The sequence below is a fragment of the Pipistrellus hanaki genome, assembly GCF_964339955.1.
Source record: "Pipistrellus hanaki genome assembly, chromosome: 5".
Classification (NCBI taxonomy): Eukaryota; Metazoa; Chordata; class Mammalia; order Chiroptera; family Vespertilionidae; genus Pipistrellus; species Pipistrellus hanaki.
In genome coordinates this window covers 66,139,068-66,155,663 of record NC_140507.1, presented here as the reverse complement: position 1 = coordinate 66,155,663, position 16,596 = coordinate 66,139,068, and positions in this window count along the sequence as shown.

Here is a 16,596-nt window from a genome sequence, read left to right as displayed (position 1 = left end):
GACCATGGCAACTGCTTAAAATTCCTCCTCATTGTGACTTCACCATCTCCATTAAACTTTACTTCTAACTACTTTTCAATAGGAATAAAATTGACTTGTCCCCATCCTATATGCTTTCTACAGTATAAACATTTTAGCTTCAATAATGTTGATTACATTGTTGTCTTTGTCTGAGATTATTTCCTGAAGAATGAACCATACTGTTGTTCAAGTATGTCAAGTTCCTGAAAAAGGTTTAACCCAATTTAGAATATTTTTCAAGGAACCCAGACATAAATAATCATCAGTAACTTTCTCTATAAAGTCAATGAAATAATGGAGACATTTCATATCTGATTTTTCACTCATTTGTGAAAAAACCCCCACTGTCAGTAGGAAAAGGATATTTAGAAGAAGAGAGAGGTGAGTAAAAAGTAGAGTGGGAATAATTTAATAGGTAAATTGTCTAGCTGGCAGTTTAAAATTGCCAATATGGGCAGACCCATATTTAGTATACTACCTGTAGGAGAGGGTGGTTGGTAATGTCTGCCCACTGGATACCTGTCAGTGTCTTTCTATTTTCCCTCCAGTTTATTTACTCCATTACAAATTTTCATTTCTTTCCTCATGGAATTTTTTCACTTTCTGTCTAGCTTTAATCAAAACTATTTCTAAAGAATCTACATAAAACTACGACTGTGTTAAATTCTCTGTTGTGTTTTTCTAAGGCTACTATAATAAAACACCACAAGATGAGAGATCTCACAGAGATTGATTGCCTGAAAATTCTAGAAGATAGAATTCCAAAATCAGCGTCCAAATGTTACAATCTCTGAAGATACTAGAAAAAGATTTATTCTAGGCTTCTCTTTTGACTCCCAGTTGTTTAGCATGATTCAGTTTGGACATAATTCTTTTCCCCTGCCTAAATTTGCCACTTTAAAAATTGAATTAGTCTAACCCTCCACCCCCAAATTTCAGTTACCTAATCTGAACTAATTATGTCTCTTGTCTGCAATGGTCTTAGTTCCAAATGAGAGCATGTTCTGAGGTACTCTAAGTTTACCAAACATTCAAAGAAGAAATAACATCTATCCTTCTCAAACTATTCCAAAAGGTCCAAGAGGAAGAAACAGTTCCAAGCTTTCTATGAGGCTAGTATACCCCTAATTCCAAAACCAGATAAAGACACTCCAAAGAAAGAGAATTACAGGTCAACATGCCTGATGAACATATATGCTAAAATCTTTAACAAAATGTTAGTAAATCAGATCCAGCAATACATTAAAAAGATCGTACATCATGACCAAGTGGGATGTATTCTGAGAATGAAAGGCTGGCACAATACTTGCAAATAAATAATTGTGATACAACACATAAACTGATTGCAAGACAAAAATTACATGATTATATCAGTAGATCCAGAAAAAAATTCAACAAAACCCGGCACCCATTTTGATAAAAACTGTCAACAAAGTCTGAATAGAGGGATCATACCTCAACGCAATAAAGGCCATATATTACAAACCTACAGGCAGCATCATACTCAATGGGTAGAAACTAAAACCATTTCACGTAAAACAGGAATAAGACTGAGACTCCCTCTTTCACCACTCTTGTTCAACCTAGTACTGGATGATTAGCTATAGCAATCAGACAAGAAAAAGAAATAAAGGGCATCCAAATTGGAAAGGAAGAAGTAAAACTATCATTTTTTTTTTTTGCAGATGACATGATATTTTACATAGAGATCCCTAAAGACTCCATAAAAAATGTCTAGATTTAACAAATGAATTCAGCAACATTGCAATATACAAAATTAACACTCAGAAGTATATGGCATTTTTATGCACCAATAATGAACTCTCAGAAAGAGAAACTAAAACCAATGCCATTTACCATTGCAACAAAAATAACAAAAATTTAAGATGCTTAGGAATAAATTTAAGCAAGGAAGTAAAAGACCTGTATTCTGAAAATGTCAGGATGTTGGGATATAAACAAGTAAAAAAATATACCATGTTCATGGTAGAGTCAATATCATTAATATGTCCATACTACTCAAAGTGATATATATCCAATGCATTCTAGATTATAATACCAATACACAGACCTAGAACAAACTCCTCCAAAATTTATATGGAACCAAAAAAGACCCTGAATAGCCTCAGCACTCTTGAGAAAGAAGAACAAGGTTGGAAGAATCACAATACCAGATATCAAGTTATACTAAAAGTCATTATACTTAAAAAACCCTGGTATTAGCACAAGAACAGGCATATAGATAAAGAGAACAGAACAGAACCCAGAAATTGACTCAAGCCATTATGCTCAATTAATATTTGACAAAGAAGGCAATAGCATACAGTGGAATCAAGTCAGTCTCTTCAATAAATGAATGGTGATGGGAAAATTGGACAGGCACATATAAAAAAATAAAACTGGACCACCCACTTATACCATAAATAAGATTAAACTCAAAATGTATAAAAGACTTAAATGTAAATCATGAAACCATAAAAATCTTAGAAGAAACCATAGGCAGTAATATCTCAGTCATCTCTAGTAGCAATATCTAGGGATACATCTCCTAGGGCAAAGGAAACTAAGGTGAAAATAAACAAATGGGACTACATCAAAATAAAATGCTTCTGCCCAGCAAAAGAAACCATCAACAAAATGAAGAGGTCCAACTGAATGGCAGAACATAATTGCCAATGATACATCTGATAAGGGTTTAATTTCCAAAATATATATGGAAGTCATGCAACGTAACAAAAGGAAGACACACAATCCAATTAAAAATGGGCAAAGGCCCTAAATTGACACTTTTCCAAAGGGAACATAAGATGGCCAACAGACATATGAAAAAATGCTTAAAGTGACTAATAATCCAAGAGATTCAACTTAAAACAACAAGTCAGAATGGCTATCATCAACAAATCAGCATAGGACAATTTGGGCATGGATGTGGAGAACAGGGAACCCTACCTAGTACATTGCTGGTCAGAATGGATCCTGGTACAGCCACTGTGAAAAACAGTATGAAGTTTCCTCAAAAAAATAAAATATGGAACTCACATTTGACCCAGTGATCCCATTTCTAGGAATATATCCTAAAAAGTCAGAAACACCAATCAGAAGGGATATATGCACCTGATGTTCATAACTAAAATTTGGAAACAGTCTAAATGCCCATCAGTAGGTGAGTGGATTACAAAATCAAAACTGTAATATATCTACACAATGGAATACTATGCAGATGAAAAAAAGAAAGAACTCTTACCATTTGAAACAGTGTGGATGGACCTGAAGAGTATTAATCTAAGGGAAATAAGCCAGTCAGAGAAACACAAGTATCACATAATCTTACTAATATGTGGAATCTAAAGAACAAAATAAACCAATGAACAAAATAGATGCAGAGACAAAGAAGCATGGAATAGACTGGCAAATTTCAGAGTGAAGGCAGGGGTAGGAAGTGGGTAATGATTAACTGGGGAACTGATATGCATATATGCATAGCTCATGGACACATACAATAGTGTGTTGAAGGTTTGGGGTGGAGCAGAAACAGGGAGGAGGCGGGGCATTGGGAAAAGTGGGGGACATCTATAGTACCCTCAACAATAAAAATAAATAAATTGAAAAATAAGAAAAAATGGAAAGGGATCCAAAAATGATGGGAATGAAATAAAAGAAAATTAGTTAGAGAAGAAAATATATATTAAATCCAACTCAAGTGGCTGCCCATTTTCAAGATCATTTATCTTTTTTTAAATTTCTTTATTGATTAAGGCATTACATATGTGTCCTCATCCCTTCATTGACTCCCCTATCCACCACCCCCCCCCCCACCCTTATGCCCTCATCCCCCTGATGTTCATGTCCATTGGTTAGGCTTTGATTCATGCATACAAGTCCTTTGGTTGATCTCTCTTTTTTTCACCCACCCTCTCCTAGCTTCCCTCTGAGGTTTGGCAGTCTGAAGATCATGTATCTTTACTCAAATATCCTGAGAGCAAGCAATCTATATCATATATCATATTTTTTTTTATTTGTAGAGTTTTAATTTCCCAAAGTCATCTAGTTATGAAAATATTGTAGTGTATCTTTAATCAAATCTCTAGTAGTATTGGATGTACAGTTTTATAATCAGAAGCACAATCTTATGAGGAACAGTGACTTTATTAATCTATTAGATGTCCAGTGCATATGCACAGGAGGGGTCCCTTGGCCTGGTTGGTGATCAAGGGTTGTTTGGGGCTAATGGGAGCTGGCTGGTGGGAGAAGGACCCTAAGAGGTTGGCCAACCAGGAAGGACTGTGGTAGGGCTCCAGGGTATGTCTGGTCTGTCTTGCCCAGTTCCAATCTGCAGGACCCCAGCAGCAAGCTAACCTATGGATCCAAGCATCTTCCCCCTGGTGGTCAGTGTGCATCATAGCAACTGGTGGAACAGTTGAACGAATGGTTGAATGAATGGTTGGACACTTAGCATATTATGCTTTTATTATATAGGATGTCCTGGAGTTTAAAACATTATTCATAATTTTTATTTATTTATTTTAAAATATATTTTATTGATTTTTTACAGAGAGGAAGAGAGAGGGATAGAGAGTTAGAAACATCGATGAGGGAGAATCATCGATCAGCTGCCTCTTGCACACCTCCTACTGGGGATGTGCCCACAACCAAGGTACATGCCCTTGACCGGAATCAAACCCGGGAACTTTCAGTCCACAAGCCGACGCTCTATCACCTCAGCCAAAACGGTTTCGGCAAAACATTATTCATTATTAAGAACATCTGAAATAGTAATTTTAGGCTGAGTTTTCCTGAGCTTGACATTTTTCTGGTGTCTCTTTCAATGTATTCATTTGCTGTCATAGTTACATATAATACAGAGTTATATCCATCTTTGACTCTTTTTTTATTTTTTATCCTTATCTATGGATATTTTTTTAGGGAGAATACAAGAGAGAGAGGGGAAAAACAGAGAGGAACATCGATGTGAGAGAAACACATTGATTGGTTGCCTCCTGCATGAGCCCCGACCAGGGTGTCGGAACCATGTTAGGTCCCCAGATAGTTGAGGCTAGTGGGAGCACAGAGGCCTTGTTATCAATACACCAGAATGGCCAAAGGCTGCTCTGAGCATGAGCCTAAATGGAATGTTCAAGGACTCTGAGCCTGGGAATCCTAATCAGACCAACATACCACGAGCGGGTACAAGGACACATGGTACACTGTGCCCTTTAGTGGCCAATATGATTGATGTGACTTATTGCCAAGAAGCTTTCTTTGTCTAAATAGCATAAAAGTAGGTTACTGACCAGTCTAGTCAGCTGAGGATGGAATGAGAAAAAGTCTGCTGGAGTATGGAGAGAGAGCTCGGCAGGAGAGACAGGAGAAGCTGCTGAGCCAGAGAGCGTAGATACCACTATGATGTGCGGTGGTGAGTCTAGGAGGCAGCATGAGGCTGCTCAGATAATAGCTGTGGGTACAGAGACTGATGCTGTTTATGGGAAAGATATAACTTTACCAGCCGGTGTCTGGCAGCTTGCCTGTATGGACTTTGCTGTGAGGATTGTTCTGCAATAAAGACTCATTCTTCTATACCCACAACCTCTCATTGCTTCTCCGTCCAGACCCGGTGCCCTAGGAGGTCCAGCCCCAGGCAGCGGGACTCAGACCCCACACCTGTTACTAGTGAACAGAGGATAAAGGAGGAACTTGGACTAAATTCCCAACAGTTAGTACAGTGGGCAGTGTTCAAGAAGGAACCAGCCTTGGCTTAGTCCAGTGGTCAGCAAACCTGAGCCACATGTGCTACTTTGGCCCCTTGAGTGTGGCTCTTCCACAAAATACCACGGCCTGGGCGAGTCTATTTTGAAGAAGTGGCATTAGAAGAAGTTTAAGTTTAAAAAATTAGGCTCTCAAAAGAAATTTCAATCGTTGTTGATATTTGGCTCTGTTGACTAATGAGTTTGCCGACCACTGGCTTAGTTGGATAGGATAATTTAGAAGAATGCATGGACTCATAGACACCCAGAACCACTCAGAGCACCAGAGCTCGTTCAGGGCCCTGCCAGTGCTCTGACTCAGGGCCAAGCCTGGGAGGAGCCTGCAATACAGGTACATGCCCTTGACCAGAAACAAACCCTGGACTCTGATCTGCAGGCAGATGCTCTATCAACTGGCTAGGCTGTATGTCCTGTTTAGAAATGAAACCTTGCCCCCTGAGTATATAACTATGAACAATACTCTAATTTTCTGAGAGTATATGACAAGATAAGAATATATCAAAGTGGGAGAGTGAATCCAAGATGGCTGCTCGGGTAGGCAACTAGCCGCAGCCGCACACAACAATTTTAATAAAATACAACTAAAATATAAAATGGACATTACCCAGAACTACAGGAAAGTAGACTGACTGGAAATCCTACAACAAGAAGCAAGGAGAAAACCAGAAGGAAGCGCGGAGGAGCTGTAAAAGCCTAAGGTACGGAGACACGCGGTGTGCGGAGAGGACGGAGCCGGAGAGGAGGAAGGCCGAGTGCCTGGCTGGCATTCCCAAGCGGGAAGCAGAGAAAAGCTCCGATTGTGCTGGGCCCAGCTCCAACTGCTCTGAACCCCAATTCTAGGCCAGGCCCTGGGGACCCAGGCTCACCCATAGGGAGCTGGGCTGTAAGGCAGAACTCCAGGGAATGGCGAGAGGAGGTCCTGGAGGCACGCACAGTGCGCGCAGAGAAGGGCCGGCCGGCTGTGCCGCGGGATTGCCCTGACGGGAAGGAGACAGGGGCTCCAGATTGCTCTGAACGCCACCTCCAACTCCACTTCCAACTGAACTGAACCCCAATACCGGACTCATTGGGGGAGAGCATAGACAGTTTGGCAGCAGGCAAAAATCGAGGGCACCTTTCTCTCAGAGGCGCTTGCAACAAGTACTGAAGGACCCTGAATCTCAGGAGTCGCATAGGGCGGGGCTGACGGAAGCCAAGGCTGTAGGCTCCACCCTGAAACCCCGCCCCATCAGGAAAGCTGCCTGCGAAAATGCCTAAACCAAATAGATCACAAACGAAAGAAATGGAGGACAAAAAGCGACTGGATATAGAGTTCAAAACCACACTTATAAGGTTTTTCAAGAGTCTCCTAGAAAAGGCTGATAAAATAAATGAGACCTATGTGGATATGAAGAGGGATCAACAAGAAATGATAAGGGATCAACAAGAAATGATAAGGGATCAACAAGAAATAAAGAATACATTGTCTGAAATAAAAAATATTTTACAGAGTCCTAAAAACAGAAAAGAAGATCGCAAGAATCAAGTCAAAGATTTGGAACATAAAGAGCCAGAAGACACTCCTCTGCAGAAGCTAGAAGGCAAGAGAATCCAGAAAATTGAAGATGATGTAAGAAACCTCTGGGACAACTTCAAACGATCCAACATCTGAATTATGGGGGTCCCAGAAGATGAAAGAGAGCAAGATATCGAAAACATACTGAAAGAAATAGTGACAGAAAACTTCCCCCACCTGGTGAAAGAATTGGACTTACAAGTCCAGGAAGCTCACAGAACTCCAAATAAAAGGAATCCAAAGAGGACCACACCAAGACAAATCATAATTAAGATTCCAAGAGCAAAAGACAAAGAGAGAATATTAAAAGCAGCAAGAGCTAAGCAGGTAGTTACCTATAAAGGAACACCTATATGATTGTCAGCTGATTTCTCAACAGAAACCATGCAGGCCAGACGGGAATGGCAAGAAATATTCAAGGTGATGAATAGCAAGAACCTACAGCCAAAGATAATCTATCCAGCAAAGCTATCACTCAGATTCGAAGGTCAGATAAAGAGCTTCACTAATAAAAAAAGCTAAAGGAGTTCATCACCACCAAACCAGAATTATATGAATTGCTGAAGGGGGTTCTTTCAGAAGAGAAAGTAAATAAAGATAAAAATTATGAACAACAAATACGTAACTATCAACAAGTGAATCTAAAAACCAAGGAAACTAAAAAAAAATCTGAGGAACAATATTAACTGTTGAATATAATAGAATCAGAGGTATGGAAGGGGAGTGAACTGATGATTCTTGGGGAAAAGGGGAGAGGGAGATGTGGGAAGAGACTGAACATAAATTGTGCACCTATGGATGAGGACAATGGGGGGTGGGGAAAGGACAGAGGGTGGGGTGAGAAGGGGGCGAAAGGAACATTTGTAATAATATGAACAATAAAAATTTATTAAAAAAAAAGATTATATCAAAGTGGGATATGTCAATAAAACCAAGAACTTGAGTCTTTTGTAATAATTTCATTTAGCAAGCATTTATGGCAATTTTAAAAGTGTTGATATTTTTTCATTACAGATAATAATAACTTTAGATCAAGGCTGATTTAGCTGTTTTGAAACTTGGATAGGTTTGAATTTAAAATGTCACCAGACCTGTCACCAGATCTCTGAAGAATGAGGTAGACTTTTGATCTGATTATTTTGCATGCACCTGAAGTATTTTGCCCATAAAATGAGCTTTTCTTTTTTTTTTTTTCTCTTTTGAGAATAGCAAAATTATTCTTCAGGTAGAAAAAATTAAAGTTAATTATTGTTGCTATTGTTATTTTTATGCTTTGGTCTTTTAACTTTTTAAAAAATATATATATTTTATTGATTTTTTACAGTGAGGAAGAGAGAGGGATAGAGAATCAGAAACATCAATGAGAGAGAAACATCGATCAGGTGCCTCTTGCACACCCCCTACAGGGGATGTGCCCACAACCAAAGTACATGCCCCCAACCGAAATCGAACCTGGGACCTTTCAGTCTGCTGGCCGATGCTCTATCCACTGAGCCAAACCGGTTTCGGCTGGTCTTTTAACTTTTATAATAGTTAAAACTGATTTATAGTTTATCATTGCAGTATTAAAATATTCTGAATTTCACTACATATTTACCATTGCTGGTAAATATTATACTTTCATATGTTTTCTGCTTTACTTAGTATCCTTTTGTTTCAATTTTAGCATTATTTGTAAGGCACTACTTGTGATAAATTATCAGCTTTCTTCTTTTTGTTTTGTTTTTTTTGGATTATTGTTATCTCTCCTTCATTTCTGGGCAATTTTGCCAGGTAGAGTATTCTTTGGCAGTTTTTCTTTCAGCACTTTTAACATATCACTCCCCTCCCTCCTGGCCTGCAAGATTTCTGCTGAGAAATCTGCATATCACTGTGGGAGTTCCCTTGCATGTGATGAATCCCTTATTTTTTTTGCTTATTTCAAAATTCTCCCCTTATTTCTGATTTTTGACATTTTGATTATATTGAGTCTCAAGGTAATCTTTGGGTTGATTTTGTTTTCGGTTGTTCAAAGCTCCTTGGAAGGGTGTGTTCATATCGCTCCCTAGATTTGGGAAGTTTCAGCCATTATTTCTCTAAATAAACTTCTACTCTTTTCTCTCTTCTCCTTTTGAGTCTCCCATGATATGTACCTTTTATTACAAAGGTCCTATATGCTTTCATTTTGTTTCTTTTTTGTTCCACTAACTGCCTAATATTAAATAGCTTGTATATGAAAAGTTCACGGATTCTTTCTTTTTCCAGGTGCATAGAAAGGTATGCCTCTCAGTTGTTCCCTGGAGAGCAAGACCCAGGTGATAGGGTTTCTTCCAGACTCACAGTTAAGCTGAGGTCTGCAGCCCATCCACTGAGAACATGGACAGGCACGATTCCTAAAAGGTCTCAGGAAAGGCAGGACTACCACTAGACCATGACTAGGATGGTTTGGAGGCAAGTTACTGGGATGCTTCAAAATCTACAGTCAGAATGAGTTCTATGGCCTAACTTCCAGGGAAACAGACAGGTTGATTCCTCTCTGGTCCCTTGGATAATCTTGCTGGTGTCAAGAGCAAGGCCAAGCTAAGCTTTAGACCTGTCCACAAGGGGATAGGGCTATTTTTGGGCTTATATCTTGGCCTGATCACCTGCAAAAATGACTGGAGAACTGAATGGTTTGGGCCAGATAGGATGGCCATGTCCTTTTGGGGGTGGGGGTGGGAGAACTCCAGTAGGATCACACAGATCTGTTTCACACGCTCAGTGATGGATTGCGGATTGCTAGCAGTAGTGATGGCCTGCTCAGTTGAGTTGGAGAGCTTATCCCCTGCTACCTGGACTTGAGACCCTGTCCTCTTTGGTATTTTATTTATTTATTTATTTATTTATTATTGAATATATTTACTTTTAAAAAATCTTTATTGTTCAGATTATTACAATTGTTCCTCTTTCCCACCCCCCCCATAGCTCCCCTCCACCTGGTTCCCACCCCACCCTCTGCCCTTACACCTCAACCCCACTGTCCTTATCCATAGGTGTACGATTTTTGTTCAGTCTCTACCCGCAACCAAGGTACATGCCCCTGCCTGGAAACGAACCTTAGACCTTTCAGTCTGCAGGCCAACACTCTATCCACTGAGCCAAACCGGTTTCGGCTTGTTTGCACATTTTAAAGTAATTCTGTCCAAGAGTAAATGATGTCCAGAAGATGTTACAGGGCAGCAATATAAAAGAAATTAAAAGCTTCTGATGTCAGACTCCATTTTGTGTTCTCCATTTTACTAAGCTAATGCTGTACCAATTGAGGTCTGCCATAAATGAAATCACACCACTGAGAGAACCTTGAGTTATTAGCAAGAAGATGTAGTTATTGCTCCCAGGACTGCAGATCAAAGGGAAGAGATGGGATTGTTGGATCCTGAACCTTTGGAATAAGAACACTGGGTCTAATTCTTTAAACTGAGAAGGTATGCCAACCAGGTACTGAAACCTCTGGGAGTTGGTGAAGGATTCAAATATCTGACACTCTAAATCCTTAAGGTAGCTTTCTTGGCATCTGAGACAGTATCTCTGAGCCCGACAGTGCTGTTTTATATATGTACATATATGAAATTATAACATATATAATATAAAGATGGGTAAAAGTAGGTTTATAGTCATTGGAATGACAAATAATACAATAATTAATAATAAAAATAAATTCCATTACTAACAATAATAAACCTACTTTTGCCCACCCCTGTAGTATATATAGTAATAATGTGCAGACTGAAAGCTACTATCTTCGTAAAGACTAGAGCTGCTAATAAGGCATGACTGAACAAGAATAGATCCAGAGACAAATGGCAGGGTGGGAGGTTAGAGAACAACCAAAGGACTTGTATGCATGCATATTAGCATAAACAATGGACACAGACATTGGGGCGGTGGGGGCTTGTCCAGGGTGGAAGTGGCTCTGGGGGTGGAGGGGGGGAGTCAATTGGGGGAAAAGGAGACATATGTAAAACTTTAGACAATAAAAAAAGGGAAATTAGAATTTATAAGTTTTTAAATAATATCATTAGTATAATGAGCCAATGAAAAAGTTTAGATTAATATATTGGTTAGGCAGCTGTGATTTGAGGTAAGCATATTCATAAGTCAAATAGTGAGAAAATTATTGAATTTTCATTTCACATTTTGCTTAGTGATCACATGCTTGATGATAGTTATGTACTAAACCTTCTGTTTCCTTCTAATTTTGCTGATAAAATTTCCATTATATACGTACATTACTAAGTCACCTGTCTGATAATCATACTGATTTATGGTAAAATAATGTCTTCTGTTAATATTACTGAATTTAGAGCAAATAGGACTTATTAATTGCTTTCCTGTATAAATGGTTACTTTCCGGTATTTAAATAAAACAAAGATGATCTTTAAATCACGAGAAAAATTACATTTTATGAAGAATTACTTTCTCAAGTCAATCTTTATTGTACTTCAAAGCATCAGTGCTATTAATTAGGTTCAAATCCTGAAAGAGGCATTTGCATTTAATATCCACAAATTCTCCCCTCTGCACTCTCTACCATAGTTCTAATTATATGTCTAAATTTAGATTTACTTTCACTCCCTAAAAGAACTTTTCTTATTGTTTTTCTATTTTTTCCTTAGTTCTTCCATTTATTTTTAATACCTTTTATTTTAATATTGAAAATAACTTTCATGTTAATATTGAAAATGATGCCATAAAACAAACAAGTCTCTGCCTATCCTAGTGAAGCATATTTTTGTATTAAAATCACAAATGAAGTTTTTGTTTTATTTGTAACTTACCCAAAATAAGTCAAGAGGTTGGAGCAGTAAAACTTGCCCATGAATCACACAGGGAGGATGTTTCAGGAGAATTTGTTTTAAAACATTTTCTTTTTCCACAATTTCCAAGACTTTGGGTGCAATGTATTATTTTTTAAAGTTTTCATTAAAGTGTAATACATATTAAAATTGACATATCACAAAGGTTTACAGATCAATGGATTTTTATTGCAGAATATGCCTAGTTAAGCAATATTGAGATTAAGCGGGGACCCTGGGGCACTGTTGATGAGACTGTAAATTGGTGCAGTCTCTGTGGAAAAGAGTATGAAGACTGCTAAAAAATTGAAGAGTAGAGCTATCATGGGTGCTTTATCTATGTCTGCTTACTTCTTCTTTCATTTAGTGTCCCTGGACCTCTCTCTCTCTCTCTCTCTCTCTCTCTCTCTCTCTCTCTCTCTCTCTCTCTCTCTCTCTCTTTCTCTCTCCCCACCTAATAATTTTCCTTTCAGTTCCTTTTATGAAAAGCAGCAACTGCCTCTCTATTTACACTTTTTCATGGAGACCTCCTTATTCCTACTTAGTTCTCCTAAAACCTATATGTCCACAATGTGAAACCCAGCAGAGGAAGATTTCCAGTCTTAAATTCCCCTGTGATCTACTGATCCGATGTCTGGTCCTAATTTGTTTGATTGCCAAGGACCTTCTGAACCACTAACCTGGTGGCTGTCTCATTAAACCACTATGTACTTGTCTTTATTACTCTGAGAGCAACTCTCAAGTCAAATCTACACAAATCTTAATGAATTTGAAGTCTCATTATAAATTTCTTCTCTACCATTTTATCTACATTCTGACTGTATTTAGCAAGTATGTGGATAACCTATACAACATTCAGTTTATTTTACTTTTACAACTCATCTTCAATGACAAGCCATCAAGCTAAGGCTATGGCCTGCATTGCATTCTCATTTTCAACTACTACAGCTCTTACATCTTAAATAGTTTAGCATGGCTTCTGTGAGGACTCAAATAACTGTTCTTACCATTTATTCCACATTTATTTCAGTGATACATAACCCCCCCTGCATGCTTATGTACCTTTCGTCTAGAGACCATTAATTCAAATACTATTTGAATATCTCCTCCACCCAAACTAAATTGATTCTTAAACTGATAAAACAAAAAGCTTTCCCTACTGGGAAAAATACCAGACTATGTTTAGGAGGATGCTAAAAAAAAGAAAAAAAAAAGAAAAAAAGAAAAAGAAATAATCAGAATTGAAATAGGATACCTGAAACCAAAGCCTGAAGGTTGTAGTTATGAACATACATTTATATCAAACACTGTCATACTTCAATAGTTTGTCCTTTTTCCATCCACAAGTTTTGTAATTCTCTGAGTTTCTAATGTCTTCATTCATGCACAGAACATGGAATTGAACTTCTATGTTGTTTTTGTTTTCACAAGTTGTTACTGCTGACTTTCAATCATAACAGCTTAAATGGTTAAACCAAGAATTCCTCATTGACCTTGTTTAATACAGATTTGATATTTGCATTAAACTTTGATATCAGGTTGCAGATAGGAGAAAAGGACTTGTTTTGAGCTAAACTTTATCCTCATCGTTATGGGGACAAGAACACCAGGTTTACTTGGTTGCTTTCTGAGTCCTAAAGTGTAGGCACTGTATTTCACAAAATGCCAAGAACACAAAAATATCTCATGCTAACCAGATGAAACCTTAATAAATATCTCCAAATTGTAAATAAATCCCAATATCCTAATTTGGTTTCTATGTCTCTATTTACATATGTTTGCTCTATATTTGCTATAGAGTGTTGAGTAATGTTGTGATGGAAAGGGAAAGCTAAGGAGTACTATTGCACTGTTGAGAATTAACTTAGCCCATATAAATCCTTGACACAATTTATTTCTTGGACATCAGTTTGGAATCTGGCAATAAGAGAAAAATAGATGCCAAAAAATGTTGACCTACATGTTGTCCTCACTACATTATTGTATTTGATGACTCTAGTGGCAGAAGCCCCTGAAAGAATATGACATTCTTAGTGTAATAATGCCAGTAACAGTAGAGTAGCTTCAAGTTATAGTCAGACTTTCTATGCACCTTGTATAAATCCTTTAATCTTCTCCTTTTCTAAGTGTTGTCAAAATCATCAATATCTGTGTCCTAATCACAGCATTTCCTTCAATTTCAGTTATGGCCTAAATCAATTTTTTTTATCAACTTAACAGCCTATAAAAACACATTTTAGTGGATCCCAATGAAATAAAATAGAATGGGATATATTAAAGAAAGTGGATCCTCATCAAGATATGAACATTTGGCAGGAAAAGATGTTGGTGTGGTGAGCGTGTGTGTGTGTGTGTGTGTGTGTGTGTGTGTGTGTGTGTGTATGTGTGTGTGTGTGTGTGTGTGTTCATGCATGCACAAATACAGGGTACTTCTCTGCTCCATAGCTCACCTTTTTGAATGACTTATTAGAAGAAAGTTAGTAGATTTCACAATCCTTTCTAACTATGAACCAACCTGCTTATATTTTTACCACCTGTCATTATGAACAAAGTTTTGAGACTTGATATGGCAATGGAAATAGAAGTCCCTTCCCCCCTTGTCTCTCATTTAATGAGGTTTTAGATTTAGCTAGTTAGCAAAAATACTTTCTCAGTTACACAAACCATGCAACTGTCTAAAGTTCCTCAACCCTGGGCTTTACCACCTCCATCTGAGCTTATTTCCAATTTCTCTTTAATATGTGAAAAAATCCAACCAGCTTCCTTACCCTCATCTTATGTGATTCTTACACACAGTTGAAACACTTCAGTCCCAGTACTTTCACTCATATCATCCTCCTCTTTCCAGATTATTTTTAACCTTGAATCATGTTAACGAACACTTGAAGATTGAGAGGAAAAATTGCCTCCACTATAAAGCCTTCTCAAAAGAAAGTACACATCACTAATCATTTAGAAATCTTTTGAATCTATACTAATAAAAGGACAATATGCTAATTAGACCAGATAGACGGGATGTCTTCCAGACATCATTCTGGATGTCCTTCCTGACAAAGTGAGGGCCTGGGTAGCACCTGTATGCCTGCAGCTGGTCCAGGTGTCACCACCCGGGGTTCCCCGGTGCTTGTGGCCAGGCAGAGGGAGGAAACCCTGGGTCCCAGTTGTCTGTGGCCAGCTGGAGGAGGGAAGCTTGGGTCCAGGGTGCAGGGCTGTGGCAGAGGTGGTTAGGGATGATCAGGCAGGCTGGTGAGCATTTAGGGACATCAGGCAGGCAGGCAGGCAGGCAGGCAGGCAGGCAGGCAGGCAGAGAGATTAGAGATAATCAGGCAGGCAGGCAGGATAGCGGGTGGGAGGCAGTGGTCCCAGATTGCAAGAAGGATGCCTAGCAGTCAGACATCCTCCAAGGTGTCCCAGATTGTGAGAGGGTGCAGACCTGGCTGAGGGACCCCAACCCCCCTTCATGAATAAATTTTGTGCACAAGACCTCTAGTATAAAATAATATCTCAGAGACATCAAATATCTGCATACAAAGCTACTTCATCTGAAAGGGAGAACAGTATTAAATTGTCAGCAAGAGGAGAAACCAAGATGGTGGCATAGGTAAATCCCTAACTGCAGCCTCACACAACAATTTCAAAAATACAACTAAAATATGAAGTGGACATTATCTAGAACTACAGGAAAGTTGACTGACTGGAAATTCTACAACAAGAAGGAAAGAGAATACCAGAAGGAAAAGCAGAGGAGCCTAAGGTACGAAGACACGGTGTGCACATGGGAAGAGGAAGGAGCCGGAGAGGAGAGGTGGCTGAGTGCCTGGTTGGCGTTCCTTAGCGTGAAGTAGAAAAAAGCTCCGGATTGTACTGAACCCCAGTTCCAACTGCACTGAACCCCAGTTCTGGGCGAGACCCTGGGGTCCCAGGCTCATACAGAGGGATTCTAGGCTGTAAGGTGGAAACTCAGAGAAGCGGTGAAAGGCAGTGCCCTAGAGTCATGCACATTGTGTGCAGAGGACTAACTGTTGACTGTGCTGCTGGATTGCCCTAGCGGGAAGGAGACAAAAGCTCTGGACTGCACTGAACCCAACTTCCAGCTGCACTGAACCCCAGTTCCGGGTTCATTGGGGGAGAGACTAGACTGTCTGTTAGTGGGTGAAACTTGAGGGCATCTTTCTCTCAGAGGTGCTTGCAGTGAGTACCAAAGCACTGAGTACCAAAGGACAGTGAGGAACACTGAGACTCAGGAACCTCATATGGCGGGGCTGACAGGAAGCCAAGGTTGTAGGCTCCACCCTGAAACACCACCCCATCCAAGCTGAGCACAGAGGCTCCTGTCATAGACACAGCTGATCCTCACAGCCAATTGGACTGGAGGTCAGTTCCTCCCAGTGATACCAACAACAATTAAGACTTAACTACAAAGGCTGTACACACAGTCCACAA